Genomic DNA, 25098 nt, shown 5'->3' with positions numbered 1-25098 from the left:
TCTGCTTCTTCTTAGGGACAACACCATCCAGTGTCACTGGGAATTGCATAACAAGATTTTGATATGACTGTTGCTCACTCAGCTTTTCATTGAAGACGACTGCAGCGACCCCTCTTTTCCTGGCTGAAGAACTCTCACATCTGTAAAGAAAAACAAAGAAACAATTTAAGACACAGATTCAAAAGAAACTCAATGAATCATATGGAAGTATGTCGGGCACGCGCTTGTTCAGCCGCTTTCAGTTTTCCTCTGGCGATGGTGTCTGGCCGGGCAAGACGGTAATGTTTCTCTGCCGTGGCATTACTGTGGGCCACGGTGCTCTTCTCGATGTCATTATACGATTTCATGGCGGCTGTTTCCAAGACCCTCCTTGCCACACCGGCGGTGATCTCCTTGATCTTGTACCTGTAAGCAAATGTTTTGTGCTCCTTTACCCCAATGATGGCAAATCTTTTGTCTTCATCCCCGACTTTAAGGAGCTGCTCCTTTCGGTTTACCCATTCGTATACCTGGAATGAAAAAAAGAGGAATGACAGTTACACTCAAAGAATGTGACACTACAAATTGTCAGCTTGGGAATACATGAAATAAAGGCATTTTAGGTCTCTTTCTTGAAATTAAGTTTCAAAAGCGTGATATCAAATTTAATCACCAACGATATCTGTTGATACCATGGAAAATGGATTAAATGTTGAAAACGGCCTGCCATAAAATAAGTGGGCAGTTCATCCTTGCAGTGGGCGTGTCGTGGTGTTGTGGGGCCCTTGGGAAAAATGTTATGGGCGTGTCGTGGGCGTTCCGTGAATGACGTAGTAGCTGCTGTATCTATCGTGTGCCGCAGTTCCTCTCTCTTTGCTCGCCTGACACCCTCGCGCTCAGACTTTTTCACGGCCATAAGATCAAGCAAAGATGCAGAGGGGGAGACAAAGTCAAAACGTGGGGATCGCGTACGGGTGGGAATGTCAGCAGCGAGGAAGATCGCGACATGCTGAGCGGCTTTAATTTTGAGGAGGTGCCTGACGCCGCGTGGTTTGCCTTTAAGTGTTGGGGATTGAGCGCCACGTGGAGGAGGCGGCACAGCAATTCGCACCTTCACGAGTTTATTGTGGATGAAGGGAGTCACGCACTTTTTTGCTAGTGCTACGTTACTTTATTTCCCGGTCGGTGTCCCGTGAAATGTAATGCTACATCTGATTTGGAACAGGCGCGTTAAGTCGGGATCGCTTCTTCTCTGTTCGCGCTCGTGCACTTTTCCGCGCCGTTTCTCCTTTTGATTTCGTGCATGCTCCGAACTGTGCTGTTCGTCGGGCACGCGCTTGTTCAGCCGCTCGCTCCCACACGGCCCCGTAGTTCATTTCTGATTTTTCTCGAGCTCTGCGTGTTCTTTGTGTTTTTTCCTTTTTCCTCTAAAGCCGTCATCGGCAAACTTTATTAAAGTGGCGGCGAACGATGTAACCTTACAGTTCGCGTTCAGGTTTCATTACTAGCAGTTCGTGTCATTCTGAGACCCATTGAAATAATTTAAATTACTGTATTTCTTTTTTGTTCTCATAAGGAAAGATGATCGTGCGGTTTCACTGCAACAGGGAGACTGACTTGTTTAAGGGGAAATAAATAATGCAAACATTACACAAGTTAGTGCTGCTGGAGGGATACAGTAAAATCTACAGCTGCCATGGCATACGTTGTTTAGTGATAATTGAAACGGTATTGTTTTATGTAATTTCTTTTATCCTTTCTTGGCGACAAATGGTTCGTGAAAACAACCGTGTGCAGAATTTCCTGAAAACCGCACGACTCACAGAGGCTTTGAACCCTCGGGAATCTCTCTTTGGCGGCCGAACAAATGCAGCACGTTTATATTACAAGGTTTGCGCTGGTGAAAAATCCATTACTATGATTTTACGAGTTTATATCCTTATGTGAATAAAACCAAAAGATAATCCAATCGGTCATCCAAAAATTATTTATAAGGATGTTAGACCGTTAGAAACGTATTTCGGATTAGCCTGGGTGAGGGTGTACCCACCCATAAATCTTCTATTCCCTGTTGCTGGACAACACCAGAATTGTTTGCAGCCGTACAGCAGGGGTACAAAATTGAAAGCATTTATGAGATATGGCACTTTGAACAAAGTTGTACTGAACTTTTTTCAGAGTATATCCGTCCGTCCGTCTGTCTGGCCATCCGTATGTCTATCCGACCGTACGTCTGAATGTCCGTCTTTCCGTCCGTATGTGTGTATGTACGTACAGTATGTATGTGTGTATATGTACAGTCCGTCTGTATGTCTGTCCGTCCGTCCGCCCAGGGAGGCTGAGGAGTGTGATCCCTCTGTAGTTGGAACACACCCTCCGATCCCCCTTTTTCAAGAGGGGGACCACCACCCCGGTCTGCCAATCCAGAGGCACTGTCCCTGATGTCCATGCGATGTTGCAGAGGCGTGTCAACCAAGACAGCCCTACAACATCCAGAGCCTTCAGGAACTCCGGGCGTATCTCATCCACCCCCGGGGCCCTGCCACCAAGGAGTTTTCTGACCACCTCGGTGACCTCAGTACTGCCCAGAGATGGGGGAGCCCACCTCTGAGTCCCCAGGCTCTGCTTCCTCATTGGAAGGCATGTTAATGGGATTGAGGAGGTCTTCGACGTACTCCTCCCACCGACCCACAACGTCACGAGTCGAGGTCAGCAGCGCACCATCCCCACCATATACAGTGTAGACACTGCACTGCTGAGGATCAGAATCTCCTCAAAGCCATCCGAAAGTCGTTCTCCATGGCCTCCCCAAACTCCTCCCACGCCCGACTTTTTTGCCAAGCCAACTCACCACCAGGTGGTGATCAGTTCACAGCTCCGCCCCTCTCTTCACCCGAGTGTCCAAGACATGTGGATGCAAGTCCGACGACGGACGGACATACAGACAGACGGGTGGACGGACGGACGGAGGGACAGACAGATGGGCGGACGGACGTCCGTCCGTCTATACGTTCGTCCGTCTGTCTATCCGTCCGTCTATATGTTCGTCTGTCTGTCTGTATGTCCGTCCGTCTGTGTGTCCGTCTTTCCGTCCGTATGTGTGTATGTACGTACGTATGTATGTGTGTATGTACGTACAGTCAGTCCGTCCGTCCGTCCATCTCTCTGTATGTCCGTCCGTCCGTCTATCCGTCCCTCTGTCTGTCCGTCCGCCCAGGGAGGCTGAGGAGTGTGATCCCTCTGTAGTTGGAACACACCCTCCGATCCCCCTTCTTAAAGAGGGGGACCACCACCCCGGTCTACCAATCCAGAGGCACTGTCCCTGATGTCCATGCGATGTTGCAGAGGCGTGTCAACCAAGACAGCCCTACAACATCCAGAGCCTTGAGGAACTCCGGGCGTATCTCATCCACCCCCGGGGCCCTGCCACCAAGGAGTTTTCTGACCACCTCGGTGACCTCAGTCCCAGAGATGGGGGAGCCCACCTCTGAGTCCCCAGGCTCTGCTTCCTCATTGGAAGGCATGTTAATGGGATTGAGGAGGTCTTCGAAGTACTCCCCCCACCGACCCACAACGTCCCAAGTCGAGGTCAGCAGCGCACCATCCCCACCATATACAGTGTTGACACTGCACTGCTTCCCCTTCCTGAGACGCCGGATGGTGGATCAGAATCTCCTCGAAGCTGTCCGAAAGTCGTTCTCGTATGTATGTGTGTATGTACGTACAGTCCGTCCGTCTGTATGTCCATATGTCCGTCTGTATGTCCATATGTCCGTCTGTATGTCCATATGTCCGTCTGTATGTCCATATGTCTGTCTGTCCGTCCATCTATATGTTCGTCCGTCCGTCTGTATGTCTGTCCGTCTTTCCGTCCGTATGTTTGTATGTATGTACGTACGTATGTGTGTATGTATGTACAGTCAGTCCGTCCGTCTGTATGTCCATATGTCCGTCCGTCTATCTCTCTGTCTGTATGTCCATCTGTCTGTCTGTCTGTCCGCCCAGGGAGGCTGAGGAGTGTGTACGGTGTCTGTCTAGTGGAGGAGACAATGCCAGATACGCCCCAAATTCAAACGGAAAGCAACTCAGTTTTGAAAATCAAATGTTATTCTTCTCCAGAGTTTTCATTGGACAGAGAGCATTTCGCGGGGTATGTAGTGCCCACCCCGGCCCCCCCGTGGTCATGCCTCTGACTAGGACCCCTGCAAGAAAGGACGTTTTCACCACCCTATTATCTCCCTTTATCAGTTCAAAATCTGGGACCTAAAGACTAGCACAAGCAACAACACTTAAATGGCCAATCAAATTTAAAACAATAATATGAAAACAAAAAACAAACTAACAATGTTTTCCTTCTCTTTTGGGTATAAGAGTAGTCTTTAGCCTGATCCTCCACTCAAGAGTCGTCCTCCTCAAAAAGATAAGCTGCAACAAATAAATCAGGAAGTGTCGAAACATCCGAACGAGAACGAGTACGAGTATTGAATGTGCTGCTAATTAGCTACCATCCTTGCCTCAGTACAAGTTTAAACATAACAATGGAGGACACAACCTTTGGTGCTACGATGTCCAAGCTACACGCTGTGTGACAACAACATTTCATCTTCCAAACTCTCCCACTGAGACACTCTGCTTGCCGAATGCTTGTGTCTCAACAGAAGTCTCACCTCTTGTCTGTTGGCTTTGCTCGGTCCTCTCATGAGTCTTATAATAGAAAGGGGATAGGAATATACCTGTATTTAATCGAATGAACATTTACTGTCTAATTTTATCCTACTTTACATCATCATGAGCGAGGGCTTATGATTTATTTGTCATCTCTGGTGTTATACTGTATATTCTCTCTCGGTTCAGTTATCCAAGTCTGTATAAAACTTGATTGATTGAGATGTAACCTTATCTACAATTAACACATAGCTCAATAAAAAGAATCTTAATATTCAAACACATGCCTCGCCCATCACTGGTTAGCTTTGCTGACACTTGTGCAGGTCGCTTTATGCTGATATACTGTATTACTGTTTTAATAGAATATAATAGAAACAAATAACAACGTGAAGAACACTTTGCACGGAGGAATAAGAAACATCCGTGGGGCAAAACTTGATAACATCTTCGAAGTACTCCAGCCCCCAACCCACAACGTACTGAGTCGAGGTCAGCAGCGCACCATCCCCACCATATTCAGTGTAGACACTGCACTGCAAACTGACAGACGGGTGGACGGACGAGCAGGCGGAGTGAACGTGACCTCAGATGCAGTTAAGCTGGGACTTCACGAGGCGTTTTCCGTTGGCGTAACAGCATCTGAAAGTGCGGCGGTGGATCTCAATCCCTCTTTCTTTCCATCCATTATCTACGGCTGGAGCAGCCATCGTTTAGTAAACTAATCCTACTTTATTAGGTTCTTTTTATTATTATTATCATTATCTTCAACTTTGTGACGCAGCCTTAGCTTTAGTGTCATCGAAAGTTGCCATCTGTGGCTCGGAGCTCGGGAGTTTCTGACATCACTCATCCTCAGCCGTGAACGTCTACCTCAGGGTGGCTGCAGGACGCTTCACGACTTCTTCTCATCTTCTGACAAGTTCAAATCCCGGTGCGCCTTTCAGTATGTAGGTAGGATGCTTGGTAAAATACGGGCACAAAGCTCATAGACGAGATACAGGGGATGAGAGCAATCAAGCAGTGTGCCCCCTAGTGGTGGGACAGGTGGAGTGTGAGGTCACAGGTTAAACCCTGATTTAGAAGTGCCCTCTGCTCGCCACGTCCACCTCAATCCAGTTACACGTCGCCACTTTCAGATGACCGGCACATCATGGAGTCCCAGCTCTGAGACATTAAGGAGGCCCCCACATGACTCCCAGGTGGCCACAGACCAAGCGAGCACCGTGAATTCAGACTCCTGAAGATGGACGGGACATCAGCGTTGGGCAGACAGCTGAGGTGCTCCATTAATACCTGGAAAAGAAAAGTGCAGGAACCCCAAGTAAGAGCCGAGAAAGAAGGGCAAAGCAGGTGGGCAGCAGGCCTGGCAGGGCACACCAGGAATCCTCAACTGTCCAAAAGTCCTGACACGTGACATTTTGAGCAGGATGCCAGGTTGGGCCCCCGAGAGAGCCCACCAGAGGGTTTAGGTCTTCTCGCTTTGAGGTTACCTGGGTGTTGTTGCCCTCTCCACTGCTTTACCCGTTCTGGTAAGTACCCCAGGACCGGGCACAATGGAGTCAATAAAAGCAGCACTCATCTGCCCAGCTGCACCTCCCGCCTGCACCAATAGTTTGGCATGTCAGCCACAGTGACCTACATAAGCCATGAGACTGATGGCCATCTAAGGTGGCATTGGCTGGTCACTCTGCTGTGGTCACGCTGCTCGATCAGGTGCCACTGTCCATGCGTCTGTCCTTGTCTTGACTGGATGTTCAGATGAGGCCTGTGTCTCCATGGTGGGTGGCACTCCGGGGCTCCACATTCACTTCAATTTATTCTTCATTTATACTTCATGCCAGCATGCTGCACATGGCAGAAATCCAACAAAGAATGAAGACAGGTGACTATGTGACATGTGACTAGTAATCAACAAATTTGTCACAGTACAAAGAGAGACCAATGAGAGCCCTGAGTGACCAGCAGCAGGCTGGCAGCTCCACTCACAGCTTAGAAATCAGTGGGCAGCAAAGGTCAGCGGCACTTAAGGGAGGATGGGTGTGATCAGCTGACTGGAGCCAGAGGGCATGGCTACAGCTGGCAGGAGCTGGGCGAGGTAAACAGACACTGCAAGTCCAACTGCCCACCCCAGGATGACGTCCTGGCAAAGCCACTGATGTAATGTGTAGTCACGGTCAGCTGACAAGGGGATGCTTATTCGATTGGCTACTTCATGAGAAAGGGGGCTGTCCCAGGGGAGTAAAATGACTGAACGCGATGTGTGGCACTCGAGGCTCACCTGAAGGGGACATCTGGGCATCGAGGAGCCCATCAGAAGTCCCTGCTGTTGGCCTACAGCAGTGAAAGGGGCAGTCAGAGGACGACGTGTCCATGTCTTAATGTCACTGCAGAGGGAGGCGATGGCTTTGTGGCCCCGCCCAATGACCTTGCTTTTGTGTTTTCTCTTTGTCTTGCTCTTTTTCCACACTCCCTTCTTTGTCCCCATTTGTTCACTTCTTTGTCATTTTGTCACCAGAGCCTCCTGCTTCTGGTCCCCTGATTGCCTCTTTTCCTTACAGCTGTAAATTAAGCTCATTCAACATATTGGCCAGATCGTTATTAAGTTGCTTGTATTCTGCAGGTTTAATGACAAGGAGAAACTCGTTTTTCTCCAGCCAGGGGTCTTGAAATCTCAGCAGGAATTTCTCCCTAGCTATCTTCCTCAACAAAGGCTTCTTTTATCATCTCTCCATCTTGGAAGGACTTCTTATGCTTAAAGATCGAGTGACTCAACCGGAACCATCCTTCGTTGTGTCTGCCTTTGCTTTTGAATTCAGCCGAGTGAAAAATGACGGCTGTCCGATTAACGGCAATTTTAGCTTTTCGGAAGAAAGTCGGTTTCGTAGTTTATGAACAGTTCGAAAGTGCCTTTCCACATTTTCCTTCTTTGGAATAGCAATGATAGATTGACAGATCAGACAAATAAATGCACTTCGATTGTGGCATTGTGAGAGAAAAAAATCCTCTTCCAATTCCACATCCAGCCCATAACCAACAAATGTATTTATTTATTTTTATTTTTTTTAAATCCCTTCTTTAGTCGATGTAAATTGGAAGGCTAACTAGATCACTTAGATAGCCAGAGTTTTGCAGTAGCTTGCGCATTTGATCGATCATGCGTGCGTGATGACCAGTGTGTTAGAAGAAAAGAGATCTCAGACTGGCTGCCCTGTATGTCAATCAAGTGGCAAATGCCATAGGGAGGATATATGATAGACTAACATTTAAAAAATTTTTTTTTTTAATGCAACGCGATCTACCTGTACTACCTTTCCGATCAACATATTAGGCACCCCTGCCATAGGGTTTATCAAGGCTAAGAGGTCGCTCCTTGAAAGAAGAGACAACTGCAGTAAAAGCAGAGCATATGGTTTGGTTGGTGGGTGGCATAACCAAAAGAGTTGTGATGACACTTGTATGTCCGTCAGTACTGGTGATAGTAAGCTCTTAAGTAGAGACTCCTATAGAATATTTATATGTGAATGTGAGGGGGTTCGAAGTAGAATATTGCAGCGTGACAATTACGCTTTCACCCGAGACTTTGTCTACAGGATCGCTATGTGTTTGTCACACATACAGCAGATACACAATCTTAAGGTGCAAGAGTAGACCAACCTGAAAAAACTTGGGAAGTCCTAAAGAAACTCAGCACTTTGGGGGGGGCAGAAATAAAAGCTGGGCTTGGGAGCAAGGCAGTTAAAATTAATGAGAAAGCATTTGGTATGCATCACAACAAGATAACCTAAGTTAAACTCTCCTTCTAAAAAATGTCAGAACCAAACAAAAGGGTAGTAAAAGATACAGAAAAAAATAAGCAAGCTAAAAATCAACATAAGGGATATTCATTAAAGCAAGATGGAAGACAACCAATAATGGTGAAAATGCTACACTGCAAATCTTGCAAAAAAATATTTGGCCACGTGGATCATACAAAGAAATTACAAAGTGTGCCAAACAAAACAAAAATGACCATTTTTCTAAGCTTGCATAGTTACATCATTAAAAGCTTTTCGAGGCCAGCCTCTGGGAAGTACAGCTATAGGTCTACTGAAGTAAGCCACCCAACATAAAAAAGGTCAGTCATTGTCCTACCCGCTATATCCTAACACAGGGTCACGGGGGTCTGCTGGAGCCAATCCCAGCCAACACAGATTGCAAGGCAGGAACAAATCCCGGGCAGGGTGCCAGCCCACCGCAGGGCACACACACTGGGGACAATTTAGGATGGCCAATGCACCTAACCTGCATGTCTTCAGACTGTGGGAGGAAACCCACACAGACACGGGGAGAACATGCAAACATGCACATGAAAAGTGCTCAAGACAAAAAGTTTCAAATTTTGACAATCACATCACTCTTTTACTTCATATTTAGGGCTAATTTTTTTTTATGATATGGTAAAATGATACCAGGGAAAAAAAACAAACAAACTGTAAAGCCAAAACAGAATTTAAAGCTGTATACCTTCCTGTTCAAGATGCAGTACCAAAATTCAAATCAAACCGACTATTCTTCAGAAAAAACTTTTATTCAGCAGAGCTAATCAGAACCTGTACTTGTGTTACATTTATTGTACATTTAATACTGAAGATCTCTTTCCACATAGAAAAATGCCCAATCATTTTGAAATGTGGACTTTTCTTAATTAAATATGCTTAGATGTACACTATAAACAACAGCATAAAATTAATAATCACAAACTGGCTGAGTGTAAGTGAGTGAGGCTCATGATAGTAACAGTATTTGATCTTCACTAGATATTCCTCAAAACTATTAAAGTATTCAGAGCTCATCTGTTGGTCAAACATTTTATTTCATTATTATCTGCAAAAAGTTAAAACACAACACTGCTTCTAGGCAGAGCTTTGCAATAAACTCAAAAAACACACCCAAAAACTAAAAGTATTAAACAAGAAGCGTAATAGAAGAACGGGAATTCTGACCAGGAAAGGAAGAGGATTCATTACCCAGATGGGAGGCCAGAGAAGAAAGTTAGATGAACTGGCAGGCCAGACAATAAAATAATTTTGTACTTGGGCCGTTATAAGTTAATGGTTGCCTATGCGATAGCCGGGAATAGACAGCAGTTCCATTCCCCATATACCAAGTGGCAGTGGTCCTCATATGGCAACCCAGTCAGGACACCTGCAGGGGTGCTTGGGATATGGAGTCCAGAAGTGCTGTCCTGTCTAGGTCCTTATGGGCCAATGGGGGTTAGGGTGCTGTAAGGGGAAGAGCTTCCTGCTTTTCTTATGGCCCAGAAATGTCCCCCCCACCGGAAGCCCTCCTGGGTCCAGCCTAAAAGACAGCCCACTGCCTCATCATTGAGTCAGTCTCGGAAGACAGCAAAACACTCAACTGGATGATGGAAGGAGGAAGAATTTATTAATTGTGTATTTGCAACTGGCATTGAAAAGGTGTTTCAGAAACGGTGCTTCTAGGAAAATATTGTTTATCTTAAATAAAAAAAAAAAAAAAGTGTGCTGGGTATTGATATGTCTAGGGTTGGAGAGCTACAGTACGCCTTGGTGGATACACCAATAAACTCCAATATTAACGTCAAGGCATAAAAAACTGACTTTGTTAAAACTTGTTCACAGCCTGCAATTATCAACATACACTTTGCTACTTACAGGTGATGTTTCCCTTCTTACTGAGCCCTTCTATCTTCAGCTGGAACACACTATGGCTGCGTGAAGACGACTCATTCATCCTGGTACAGGCTGTAGCACGATTCTGCTTTGCAATTTTGATTAGAGACAACACCTAAGATAAAAGGAATTTCAGTCATAAAATACAACTACTTTAGTATATATTTATTATATACGGTTTGACAATTTCCTCCACTTTTATTTACCTCTTCTACGGTCTCCACATTTAAATATTTACGGTTAGTAACATGTACAGCGTTAGAAGTAGGTCTCTTGATTTTATGCTCCTTTTTCACCGTTTTGTCAACAAGCAGGTCCCGGATTGTCTCGTTGTATATTTCCAGGAAGCTTGCAGTAAAGGTGTACTGTGGGAAAGAATGTATGAAGGGCTTTATTAATAGAGATTTAAAATGTTACAAGCACAATGTTGATTATAAATCCAAATTCAATGTGAATTTCCTCATCCCACACATGACCTTAGAACAGTCACTTTGAGGCCACAATCTTGACTCTGTTTTAGTGCTGGTCTTACCTTCCATCCTTTGTCTTTAAGCTCCACAACAGAATTAAACATCTGATGTACTGCACGGGGTATTATCCCCATGGTGTCATCCTGAAGTGGATGTGGACCTTCCATTGTGTAAGTCTTTCCACTTCCAGTCTGGCCATATGCAAAGATAGACACGTTGTATCCATCAAGTGCAGACTGCACAATAAGAGAAATGTCTTCAAAGACGACTTCTTGCGAGGAGCAGGGTGGAAAAACTCGGTCAAATCTAAACCTGTATTTTCGCTGGACTTTGCTCTCTCTGCCACTGTGAGACTATTAAAAAGATGAAAACAGAACAATGAAATTAAGAACTTCTTCAATGGAGGAGATGCAGTGCTGGGGAGAGGTGGGATGTTAGGGTAGTCACTACTATACCTCTTCAGTCCTTGCAAGCAAGATTTACTTATCATTTGGGAACTGAACATGTTCTAGGTTCTCAGCGTGGTCACTGGGCAGAAGAGGACGTACTCTGCAAAACACTCTTATGTTCCCCTATGGAAGAAGTAAAAAAATAAATAAAATTCAGGCTTTCACTATAAATACTTCAGAAGAATTTAAAGGGATTTTCACACTCTTGTTCAGTTGGCTTTGTGGTGAATCAGGAAGTTAGACACATTGTTTCAATCTTCAGTTTAGACATTTTTCACACAGCAAACGAAAAACACCCTATGGGTAGGTCTTACACTTCTCCCATTGGGCAGAAACAATTTGTCTCAAGAATTATCATGGAAGGTCGACCCCTGCTATGTTTGAACATCACCACAATTGCAATAATTGTGTGGTTTATTTGCCTTAACACAGCTCTGTAAGTAGAATGCGATTACCTGATAATTAGAAGAACACATGTAGAATTGCAAATTCACTTGCTACAGAAAGTAAACATTTTATCACACATCACAAGGTCTGTTGAAGGGCGTAATATGATGTGCTTCAGTTTCGTTTAGACCAGACAAAGAAACAGGAATGTACTTTTTATTTCACTGTAGGATGTTGCAGATTTACTCAACTGTAACCTGCTATTATAAAACAAAAAAACTGCTGTTCATCTTGAATAACTAGTCTATTCTTTTTAGACCTGTAATTATCTGCGGACAATGAAGCAGATATTATTATACACAGGTTTGATAGCAGTAATAAAATATACTGTATACACAAATAATTGTTAATTTGAATATCTATTAATGGACTGCTTCTATCCCCTCCTGGTACACTGGATTACTTGGGTAAGTGGAGTGAGAAAGTGAGAATGTGGGGTGTGGAGGAAAGTGAAAAATTCTGCTGGTTCCATGCACCAAAGAAAGTAAATGTTTAAAAAGGGACCTGTGGCTTAAGATTTTTAAATGAAATATGAATAATGTTCATTTTAACATTTGCTACACTATTCCCAAGTTAATGTACATTCAGACTCCACATCATGGCCAAAGAGCTATAATACTGAAAGTACTAACTCTGTGCATATCACTCTTATGGTACAAGATTAAGGGAGTTTGATTGTTGGCCACACAGGACATTGCTGTTCATTTCTCACCACCTCTAGAAGTGGTTTGATTGCTCTGATCAATTGACAGTATTTATAAAAGCACAAAACCAACACTACAACCTTTATTAGCTGCTGTCCATTCACAAGAGAGGGGCACCGAGCATGAATCACAAACGAGACATGCTACGATGGAATGGTACCTATCCATGCAGTTTTATTGCAGTTATGCTAAGTTTTTTATGTACGTCTGCCTATTTGTACATTTTACATTTAATTGATTATTTAAGCCAAGTTTAACATTTCTTTCACTTACTGTAGTTAGATCAGTGTAATGTCAAATCATTTTCATACCTTACACAACCTTCTTGTAGTTTTGGTACACACTAGAATGTGACTGTCATGTTTACATCTACCTAAATGAACCAGAATTTGGTTGTGGGCTTTGGGATCACTCTAGAGATTGAGAGCAACTTCTCCAAAACAAACTAACCTTACAGTTTTTAGCAAGCCATTTATTCTAATGTATCTAGGCTTTGTATGAGAAGAGGCGACACCTTAGGATGGTTCCTTGCCGTGGCGAAACTTTCTAAGGCACTATCAATATAATGCACTACAGTGTAGTGAACAGATGGGACTCTTACCCGGCTGGGACTTCTTGTGATGGAAGGACTGGGGGAGAGTGCTCATACACTGCATTACCATTCCAGGGTGGTGCCTTCTACTGTACAGGAGGAGGTAAAGCACCATGGGCTTGGAGCTTCAGAAATCAACCCTATAGGGGTCCGTGGTCACCACCAGGGAGCACATGAAGAACTACAGAACCCTTTATTGCAGCACTTCCAGGTACACCCAGAACTGCCAGAAGGAAATCATGGGACACCCGGAGCACTTCGAGGGGCTCTATAAAAGGAGCCAAAGTCAGGAGGAAGATGGACAAAACTTTGCCGAAGGAGGAGGAGTTGGACTGGAGGTGGAAGGAGAGACGGAAGAAAAGGCAAAGAAAAAAAGTGCAGAGTGCTTTATTCTGTGCATTGGTAGGAAACAAAAGAAAAGCGTTTCCCACTGTAAAAATAAAAACAAGTGTTGTGCTGGATTTGTGTCTGGTGTCCGTCTGTGTTGAGTTTGGGGAGCTAGTGTGCCCTCTGGTGGCCACAACACACACACCACAAATAGACTAGACTAATAAAAGATTTATCAACTTCTATGAAATTTACCCTTAACCAGCAACCTCAGTTAATAATGCATTTTAAAAAGAGTTCTCTCCAATCTGATCAAAATTTACAATGAAACGTTTATTCTGAAAGCTCCAAACATATCAGCAGACACAAAGGAGGTTGTCCTTTGCTAGTGCAGTCGCAGACCAGTGAGCACATGTAGGTTTGTCTTTCAGCATAAGTACAGTCTTTGGTCCACGGCCAGTGTTTCAATTGTGTCTGCATGTAAATGCAGATTTATGTACATGGCAGGTATAAGTTGGTCTTAAGGCACTAAACACATTAAACCATGCTGCCCAACAGCAAACAACAAAAAGTGTGTGAACCTCAGCTTCTTCACTAAATTATAATTTATGTTTCTGCGTCTGAATTGAGATTAATTTAACTCTAAAATTCCATCTGTGTGAGTCAATGCAAGGGTATGTTACAATGCACTGGCACCATATCCAGAGGCAGTTTCTGACTTGCACATGATAAATTTTTACTACCACAACCCTAGCATTGGATAAGGCAGGTTTGAATATTACAAGTTCAATCAAATCACACATTCAAACCTGACAATTCTCTTTGTCCTAAACATATTTTATTATATCCTCCAAAAACCATCCACTCCAAAACAAGAAGTTCTCTTCGCATTAAAACATTCTCCATACCTTTGAGCATTTCTGGCATGTAACATAACTACACGATTCTTTCATTTAGAGCATTTCAAATAAAAACCATTTTGCACATAATCTGAGCATGATTTTTTATTGAGTGCTACATGGTTTTAATAGATTTTTTTTTTTTTAAATAAATGGGTGTATACACAAATTTACCAGCTCTGAATACTGTGTACTGAATATGCAAAAGACATATAACAAAGTCTAAAGGCATGTTGCATTTCACATTTGCAACTGATCCAATTTCCTCTTAGATGAAACAGCACTTTCAATTTACCTTCAGCTCCAGTATCTGATTGTGTAGCTTCCTTCGGTCCATTTCACCATTGTACAGTTATTCTGAAACTTCAGATAACTTTGCTTTTACACCATCTATCTCCTGGTTAGAAGCAAAACAGCAGAGTTGGCTAAAGAACAACAACTTAAAATGGCTAAGATGCAACTATGGGGAAGGGAAAAAAGGAATAAGGCTAATGAATCATTTAGAGGATAAATTTATTAACTGTTCTTTACAAGAATTAATAATACAATAATTTATTAAAACACAGACGGAGCTAAAAGTAGCCTGTAAATGCATCGTCTTCATCAATTTCAAATCTGCCTTCGATTGCATCGATTGGACCAGTTTGTGGAGAGCCCTAGAGATCGAACATGTGCCGCTGAAAATCATTCATCTTCTTCAAGCATTGTACGACGGCTCAACCAGCAGTGTCCGTATCCGGAATGACATGTCTGAGGAGTTCCCGATCCGAACTGGAGTCCGGCAAGGAGACGTCACCTCGCCGCTTCTTTTCAACATCGTGATCGACGCGATTATGCGAAAAGCATTCGATGGGTGACACGGAGTTCGATACGACGACACAAACTTCTTAACCAATCTGATGTTCGCAGATGACAGCGCGGTTTTCGCCGACACGGATACTGAAGCAACAGACACTGTATGACATTTCCCGCATTGCACAGTCATACGGATTGAGAATCAACGTGGATAAGACCAAAGTACTTACAACAGACGGATCGGAAGCCAGAATTTACCTTGATGGAACTCGAATCGAGCAGGTACCACAGTTCAAGTACTTGGGATCATTGGTCACGGAGAAGAAAGCAGCGTCGGCAGCCGAAGTTCACAGCCGGATCGGCCAGGCAACAGCAGCATTTGCCTCACTCAAGTGGTGCATATGGAAGCGGGCAAATATTACCATCAAAACCAAAATACGCCTATATAGGACGCTGATCCTTCCAATTCTTCTTTACGGATCGGAAACATGGACATTGCTCAAGCCGAACCTCAACAAGCTCGAGGCCTTCCAAATGCGATGCTTGAGACAGATTCTTCGTGTCTCACTCCGCGACCGCCTCCGAAACGAGACAATCACAGAAAGGTGCAACCAACAGGCACCGATCGCGGAGGAAATTCAAAAACGTTGATTAAGATGGTTCGGCCACGTCTGTAGGATGGATGGAAATCGACTACCGCACAAACTCCTATGGAGAAAACATCCTCCTGATTGGAGGATACAACAACAAGCACCGAAGATGACATGGTTGAAACAGGTAGAGAACGATCTAAAGAACCAGCGACTGACAACAATCAAAGCAAGAACTGTCGCAACCGATCGACTAGCATGGAAGAGTGTGGTGAACAGAGCATGGAATCCAGCGGCACCAACAGCAGCGTATTGGCTACGAGGTCGACCCCCTTTCCAAACGCCAGCTATGGAATAAAGAAGAACAGAAGAAGACTCAACCTGCTTGTAGACATCGTTCTCTTCTATCAACTTCTGATTTTGTTCACTTAGTTCCTTCATTTTCTCAATCTCTTGGTCCTAGACAATAAAAAAAGCAGTAAATCTAATTTTCATAAGTAATAGTTAACACTCTAAACACTTAACAATAAAAGATCTAATAGCAATTTCAAATTTGTCCGCTAAAGCATTTTGGAAAACAGGTCTATAATGACCATAAAAGAAATGTATTTGACAACACAAGACAACTACTGCCCTCATCTTAATGCAATAACTGGAAAGAAGGAAAAAGGTCATCATGGATGGTTAAAATCTCTACAAGAATGACAATACATGTCTTATTTACTCTTTGTTGGTTGGTATTTTAGGATTGCAAATTTCACTTTAGGTTTTTTTTTTTTACTCTGTTGTGGTTTCATTATTAATAAGGACAAAACCTTGAAAAATGTATGCACAAATAACTAATAAGGCAAATCAACTCTTTGTAATGGTCTTCACACATTAAGAATTAACTGGTTATAAGATACACAAAACACCATTCAGTCCAATCCTGAACCATTCTCAAAACTCCACAAAACCCAATCAAGCAGCTAAATGCTATAAAAGTTGAGATCTTCCAAAACAAGGCTTTTTGAGGCTCTAAAATACTATAAAGAAACTGGTGACAAAACCTTTCAACTCTGATTCTACTGTGATACCTCAATGGTTCACACTAAACACCTACTTTTTTCTTCTGTCATTTGTCAACACTTTGTTTTCAAGTTAAACAAAACCTCTTTTACACTGTGACAGTACTACAATGGTGTACACTGTACTGTATACTATACCTGTGAGGGACAACCAACAGGTGAAGTGAATAACATTGACTGTCTCATCACAATAGCACCTGTCAAGGGGTGGGACATTAGACAGCAAGTGAACAGTCAATTCTTGAAGGTGATTGTTGGAAGCAGGAAAAACGGGCAAGCATAAGGATCCAAGCGACTTTGACCAGAGCCAAATTGTGATGGGTAGACGACGGAGTCGCAGCATCTGTAAAATGGCAGGACTTGTACTAACCACTACATGCTGGGAACACCCCTACCTGTCAAAAGTGGCCCAAGGAAGGAAGAACTGTTGACAAGATCATTGGCACTCAAGGCTCACTGATGCACATGGGGAGCGCAGGCTAGACCATCTGGTCTTGTGCCCACATAAGAGCTACTGTAACACAAACCGCTGAGAAAACTTCAATACCGGCAATGACAGAAGTGTCAGAACACACAGTGCATTGCAGCTTGCTGCATATGGGGCTGCGTAACTGCAGTCTGATCAGAGTGTCCATGTTGACTACGATCTACTGCCAAAAGCACCTAAAAAGGGCATCAGTGTGTCAGAACTAGACAAAAGCAATGGAAGAAGGTGTCCTGGTCTGATGAGTAATGTTTATTTAGATCATGTGAACAGCTGGGTATATGTTAGTCTTTTAACTGGGGAAGAGATGGCTGCAGATTGCACTATGGGAAGCAGCCAAGCCGGTAGAGGCATTCATGTTTATGTTTGACACGTACCTATCTAAATATTGTTGCAGACCATATACATGCCTTCATGGTAACAGCATTCCCTAAAAGCACTTATTTGCCCTGCCACACTGCAAAAAAAAAAATTTTTGGAGTTGTTTGAGGAACATGACAAACAGTTCAAAGTGTTGACATGGCCTTCACATCCTCCAGGATCTCAGTCCAATCGCGCATCTGTAGGATGTGCTAAAAGACACATGCTTCACTTGAAACATACACAACCTGCTGCTAATGTCTTGGTGCCAGATAGCACAGGACACTTGTCTTGTGGAGTTCATATTTTGACAGGTCAGAGAAGTTTTGGTGGCACGAGAGGGACGTTTTAAATAGCTTGATGTTTAACAGCGTGGTTGTAGGGTTTTTTTTAAAAGATTTGCACTGTGTTTCTTTGTAGTTGTGTATCATACAGCAAATTTTGGTAAGAAACAAGTACTACATAATTAAAATGGAAATCCATATTTTATAATTAAACATCAAGAATGACAAATGTCTAGTTGATACACTGAAGAGAAAAAAAACACTTGTATAAATATAGTAAATGTATATTTTAACAGCAAAAAGCTGTAGTGCATTTAATGATTTTGAATGATTAAAACATAAGTGCATTGCCAATATCAATTGACTAAGAATATACTCTTTGTTATATATATATTATATATATATAACACACACACACACACACACACATACAGTATATATTGTTAGAGAAATTGTGAAAACTACAGTAACACTTTACATTAAGTGTTCATGATTACACTTGCCCAGACCACGGAACATCTGTTACATAGATGTAATTACACACCCTGTTTTTATTACATTTTCAATGTACAGTTACATCATAACTATGTAAGTACACTTGTTTTTGGATCAGTGATAAATTGTTACATTGTAATTATATAAACTTTGGAATAACAATGACAATTGAGTAATTAACTATAGCGTTACTTTGTATTACACAGTAAGTACGGAGTAATAACTCAGTTACACTGTAACTACTATGTAAGGACCTGTATAAATACAGTGTAATTATGGACTCTTAATGTAAAGTGTTACCAAAACTATTGTTTTTAATTAACCCTGGTTTCAAATAGGTACATTACAGAAAAACAAACTAAATATGACAACTTGTAATTCTATTTCTTTTGTGCCATATGTATTCTGTATAAATACTTCTGTACACATTTTTTTAGTTAAAGTATGTATTTAAGGGAAATTTTACTTAGTTTAGTATTTTATGTTCACTGAACAATAAGCCTGTACAATTTAATTTTGTCAATAATAAAAGAATAGTTAAATTATAAAAATACACTACAGACATAAAACTTCAATATGTCTCATTAGGCAGGAGAGTAGTGTAAAGTTTTTTAAAGGGATAACGAAAAAACGCCCTTGACCCTCTGCAGTTTGCATACCAGGAGAAGGTGGGAACAGAGGCTGCCATCATCTACATGCTACACCGATCCCTCTCCCACTTGGACAGAGGCAGTGGTGCTGTAAGAATTATGTTTCTAGACTTCTCTTGCGCCTTCAACACCATCCAACTTCTGCTCCTTAGGGACAAGCTGACAGAGATGGGAGTAGACTCATACCTGGTGGCATGGATCGTGGACTATCTTACAGACAGACCTCAGTATGTGCATCTCGGGAACTGTAGGTCTAACATTGTGGTCAGCAGCACAGGAGCACCACAGGGGACTGTACTTTCTCCGGTCCTGTTCAGCTTATATACATCGGACTTCCAATACAACTCGGAGTCCTGCCACATGCAAAATTTCGCTGACGACACTGCTATCGTGGGCTGCATCAGGAATGGGCAGGAGGAGGATTATAGGAACCTAATCAAGGACTTTGTTAAATGGTGCAACTCAAACCACCTACAACTGAACACCAGCAAAACCAAGGGGCTGGTGGTGGATTTTAGGAGGACCAGGCCCCTCCATCATCATCATAGGTGACACTGTGTAGAAGGTGCAAACCTATAAATACCTGGGAGTGCAGCTGGATGATAAATTGGACTGGACTGCCAATACTGATACTCCGAGTAAGAAAGGACAGAGTCGACTATACTTCCTTAGAAGGCTGGCGTCCTTCAACATCTGCAATAAGATGCTGCAGATGTTCTATCATCCGTGGCAGAGCGACGGACACTGAGCAGGCTCCTGTCAATAATGGAGAATTCACTGCATCCACTAAACAGTATCATCTCCAGACAGAGGAGCAGCTTCAGTGACAGACTGCTGTCAATGTCCTGCTCCACTGACAGACTGAGGAGATCGTTCCTCCCCCACACTATGCGACTCTTCAAATCCACCCGGGGGGGGTAAACGTTAACATTATACAAAGTTATTATCTGTCTGTATACTTGCATGGTTATCACTCTTTAATTTAATACTGTTCTTTATCAGTGTGCTGCTGTTGGAGTATGTGAATTTCCCCTTGGGATTAATAAAGTATCTATTGGAATTGGCCGATCAAGTAACATGAAATTGTTGATTGGTATCAGCCATCAAAATCCTCATTGGAGCATCCCTATGCAACTGTCTATAACATAAAATCAGTAGGGCTTGCAAAAAAAAAAAAAAATTACCCTGAATGTGGGAATATTAATTGGTTTTAAATGGGGCAGATTTTACCAAATGATAACCCTATAAATCTACATACTGTAGATGACGAGAAGGTTCATAAACATGCCTGATCTGAAATGTTGCCAATTGGGCTTTTATTTGTTAATGTAACTATTGGCTAACAACAAAAAAAAAAAAAGCTCATCCCACTGGCTCCACTTTACTCTTCCCCATTTATTGCTTTACCTAACTTAAATTTGACTAATTTAGGCATTTAAAAATGTACTACGGTATCAGCAGGTTTATAGCTGAAATCAAGCATTGTTTTACTTCAGCTATTAAATTAATCAAATTTCAATAAGCAATACATTTGTACTGTATATGATGCAGAATAGTATTTTGGAATGATATCTAGTATCGTTTCATAAACAAATGTACTACAAATGCATAATAGCAAACAGGACAGTGCTTAAAGCCACACTTCCATCATTTTCCATAGGTCCCAAAACCCAATTGTTTTTAATAAACAGTAAAATAGAGAATTCACAGTTGAGAAGTACCTTTGTACGAGTCTGCTTTGTGAGTTCATGGTAAATTTTTCAAAATTAAGACTTATTTTAAGAGGAAACAACACCACCTTAAAAAGACACAACCATCAACATTACCCTTGCTCTTAGTTGTTCGAGATGTCAGTGGGACTATGTCCATCCATCCATCCATCCATCCTCGTCCGCTTATCCGAGGCCGGGTCGCGAGGGCAGCAGCTTGAGCAGAGATGCCCAGACTTCCCTCTCCCCAGCCACTTCTTCTTCTGGGAGAATCCCAAGGTGTTCCTGGGCCAGCCAGAGGAAATAGTCCCTCCAGCGTGTCCTGGGTCTTCCCCGGGGCCTCCTCCCGGTTGGACGTGCCCGGAACACCTCACCAGGGAGGCGTCCAGGAGCATCCTGATCAGATGCCCGAGCCACCTCATCTGACTCCTCTCGATGCGGAGGAGCAGCGGCTCTACTCCAAGCCCCTCCCTGGATGACTGAGCTTCTCACCCTCTCTTTAAGGGAAAGCCCAGACACCCTGCGGAGGAAACTCATTTCAGCCGCTTGTATTCGCGATCTCGTTCTTTCGGTCACTACCCATAGCTCATGACCATAGGTGAGGGTAGGAACATAGATCGACTGGTAAATTGAGAGCTTTGCCTTATGGCTCAGCTCCTTTTTCACCACGACAGACCGATGCAGAGCCCTCATGACTGCAGACGCCGCACCGATCCCCCTGTTGATCTCACGCTCCATTCTTCCCTCACTCGTGAACAAGACCCCGAGATACTTGAACTCCTCCACTTGAGGCAGGATCTCTCTCCCAACCCCGAGAGGGCACTCCACCCTTTTCCGGCTGAGGACCATGGTCTCGGATTTAGAGGTGCTGATTCCCATCCCAGCGGCTTCACACTCAGCTGTGAACCGATCCAGAGAGAGCTGAAGATCACTGCCTGATGAAGCAAACAGGACAACATCATCTGCAAAAAGCAATGACCCAATCCTGAGTCCACCAAACCAGACCCCCTCCACGCCCTGGCTGCGCCTAGAAATTCTGTCCATAAAAGTTATGAACAGAATCGGTGTAAAAGGGCTGCCCTGGGGGAGTCCAACTCTCACTGGAAACGGGTTCGACTTACTGCCGGCAATGCGGACCAAGCTCTGACACCGATTGTACAGGGACCGAACAGCCCTTATCAGGGGGTCCGATACCCCATACTCTGAGTACCCCCCACAGGATTCCCCGAGGAACATGGTCGAACGCCTTTTCCAAGTCCATAAAACACATGTAGACTGGTTGGGCGAACTCCCACACACCTTCCAAGGTGTAGAGCTGGTCCACTGTTCCGTGACCAGGACGAAAACCACACTGTTCCTCCTGAATCAGAGGTTCAACTATCCGACGGACACTCCTATCCAGAACACCCGAATAGACTTTTTCAGGGAGTCTGAGGAGTGTGATCTCTTGTAGTTGGAACACACCCTCCGGTCCCCCTTCTTAAAGAAGGGGACCACCACCCCGGTCTGCCAATCCAGAGGCACTGACCCTGATGTCCATGCGATGTTGCAGAGACGTGTCAACCAAGACAACCCTACAACATCCAGAGCCTTGAGGAACTCCGGGCGTATCTCATCCACCCCCGGAGCCCTGCCACCAAGGAGTTTTTTGACCACCTCGGTGACCTCAGTCTCAGAGATGGGGGAGCCCACCTCTGAGTCCCCAGGCTCTGCTTCCTAATTAGAAGGCATTTTAGTGGGATTGAGGAGGTCTTCGAAGTACTCCCCCCACCGACCCACAACGTCCCGAGTTGAGGTCAGCAGCGCACCATCCCCACCATATACAGTGTTGACACTGCACTGCTTCCCCCTCCTGAGACGCCGGACCAGAATCTCCTCAAAGCCATCCGAAAGTCATTCTCCATGGCCTCCCCCAAACTCCTCCCATGCCCGAGTTTTAGCCTCAGCAACCACCCAAGCCGCATTCCGCTTGGCCTGACGGTACCTATTAGCTGCCTCCAGAGTCCCACAGGACAAAAGGGACCGGTAGGACTCCTTCTTCAGCTTGACAGCATCCCTCACCGCCGGTGTCCACCAACGGGTTCGGGGATTGCTGCCACGACAGGCACCGACCACCTTACGGCCACAGCTCCGGTCAGCCGCCTCAACAATAGAGGCACGGAACATGGCCCATTTGGACTCAATGTCCCCAACCTCCCTCGGGACATGGTCGAATTTCTGCCGGAGGTGGGAGTTGAAGATGCTTCTGACAAGGGGCTCTGCCAGACATTCCCAGCAGACCCTCACAACACGTTTGGGCCTACCAGGCCAGTAGTAAAGGAGCGTCACTTTTATACATCATACCTTTTTGACAGGTGTTTGTCCCGCCCTCCTTGGCATTTCCGGTACCCATCGTCTGCCACCTGGGTTAATTTGGGTGTTTCCCTGCGCACTGATCTCTGCCTGTTGTCGGGTGCGCTGTTTGATCGGCATCAGCCCTTTTGTCAGTCGTGCGTATGGAAAATGGTCGGCGGCTCTTAGCCTTGATCCTAAAAACTGGGTCTGTTCATCTTTGTGATCCGAACCGGTCCTTCGGGGCCCCTGTAAGGCGTCAAAAGGTAAGTCAGTGATTTTGGGGCGGAGCAGGCATCCTGCTCGTGGCTGCGCACAGCGCCGGGGTGTGTACAGAGAGTACAGAGAGCTTGAGTGACAGACCCCCATGCAAGAGGATGGAAAGGAAAACTTTAGAGAGGCTCTATTACACACCCAAGGAGCCTGGCAGTTTCGGTGGTATTAACAGCTTCTTGAGAAATGTATCAAGTCGTCGGAAAAATGTTAAGCGAAAAAATGTGCTGGACTGGATGAGTGGGCAATACACTTACAGCGTGCACAAACCAGCACGGCTGAGGTTCAAGAGAAACAGAACCATTGTTTCAACGGTCGATGACCAGTGGCAAGCCGATTTGGTAGAGATGTCTTATTACTCAAGATTCAATGATGGATATAAATTTATCCTCACGTGTATCGATGTGCTGTCAAAATATGCTTGGGCTGTGCCATTAAAGGCCAAGACAGGGAAAGAAGTTTCTCGGGGTTTTAGTTTGATCTTTAGACAGGGTCGAGTTCCTAAGAAGCTACAGACAGATCAAGGCAAAGAATTTCATAACACATTGGTCCAAAAACTACTCAGACAGAACAATATTGTACATTTTGTCACGAACAGCGATGTAAAGGCCAGCATAGTAGAACGGTTCAATAGAACCTTAAAGTCCAAAATGTGGAAATATTTTACATATGCCAATACTTTTCGGTATATAGATGTCCTGTCAGACTTTCTGCAGAGTTATAACCACAGTTTTCACTCCACGATTAAAACAAGCCCTGTAGATGTGACTCCAGAAAATGCTCTGAGTGTTTGGAAAACAGTCTATGGCAGGTCAGGGCAAAGAAAATCTACACCGTGCACTTTGAAAATAGGGGATCATGTCCGTGTTTCAAAATTAAAAGGTGTATTCGAAAAAGGCTATGAGCAGTCGTTTACAGATGAAATATTTATTATCGTGGACTGTTTAAAACGGATCAAACCTGTCTACAAACTAAAAGATTATGCAGGTGATGAAATTCAAGGGACGTTTTATGCAGAAGAGTTACAAAAAATAAACCCCGATGCTAACCAGGTATACCGCATCCAGAAAATTCTAGCCAGTCGTGGGCGTGGTAGAAACAAGGCACTGTAAAAAATTATTTGTTGGTGTAACTTAAAAAAATTATGTCAAGTGGTAACAATCAATTGAATCAATTTTTCTCAACGAATATTTTTGTATAATATTAACCCATTTTTTTGTGTCAGGTCAACTTATCAATGTTTAACCAAAGAAAGAATTTAATTTGAGGAAATGTAATTTCTCCCACTCAAAAAGTGGTATTTCCTTTGAATAAAAAACTGAAAATTTTAACTTTATGTTAATTAAATGTTTTTTTAAAGTTAACTTATAATTTAAGTTTCATTCAACATATTTTTTTTAATTGAGCACATTTCATTAGAATGCCTCAAGAACTAACCAGCAATTGAATTAGTTTCCTTCCAAGTAGTTTTGTTGTTTCACAAACATAAATGAAATGCAGAAGACATAATAGCAAAACACTTAGATTTATTACTGAATATTTGCAACACAAAAATCATAATTTTTTGGTCATTTTCATAACATGTTCTGTATTAAAAAATTTACAGAGCAAACATTACACACACACAAATAATGTTTTTACTAATTATATTTAAAACATCTATATGAAAAATTATATATACATATATTAAATAAATACATTATATTTTATATATTACATAGTATTCTACATACAGTATATGCAAGCTTTATACAAAATATCTATATGAAATTATATATACATATATTAAATACACCTTATATTTTATACATTATATAACATAGTATACATAAAAT

At 43.3% G+C, this 25098-nt stretch overlaps 1 protein-coding gene across 1 annotated transcript in view; it reads left to right on the top strand.

Moving 5' to 3' along the window:
- The window catches only part of LOC114663811 (carboxy-terminal kinesin 2-like), a 247931-nt gene that overhangs the window by 18718 nt on the left and 204115 nt on the right, over positions 1–25098 (top strand). The gene's annotated exons all lie outside the window — the stretch shown is intronic.

Source organism: Erpetoichthys calabaricus, chromosome 16, assembly GCF_900747795.2.
Source record: "Erpetoichthys calabaricus chromosome 16, fErpCal1.3, whole genome shotgun sequence".
NCBI lineage: Eukaryota > Metazoa > Chordata > Cladistia > Polypteriformes > Polypteridae > Erpetoichthys > Erpetoichthys calabaricus.
Note: the sequence above shows the minus strand (reverse complement) of the source record. Positions and strands in the feature narration are given on the sequence as shown.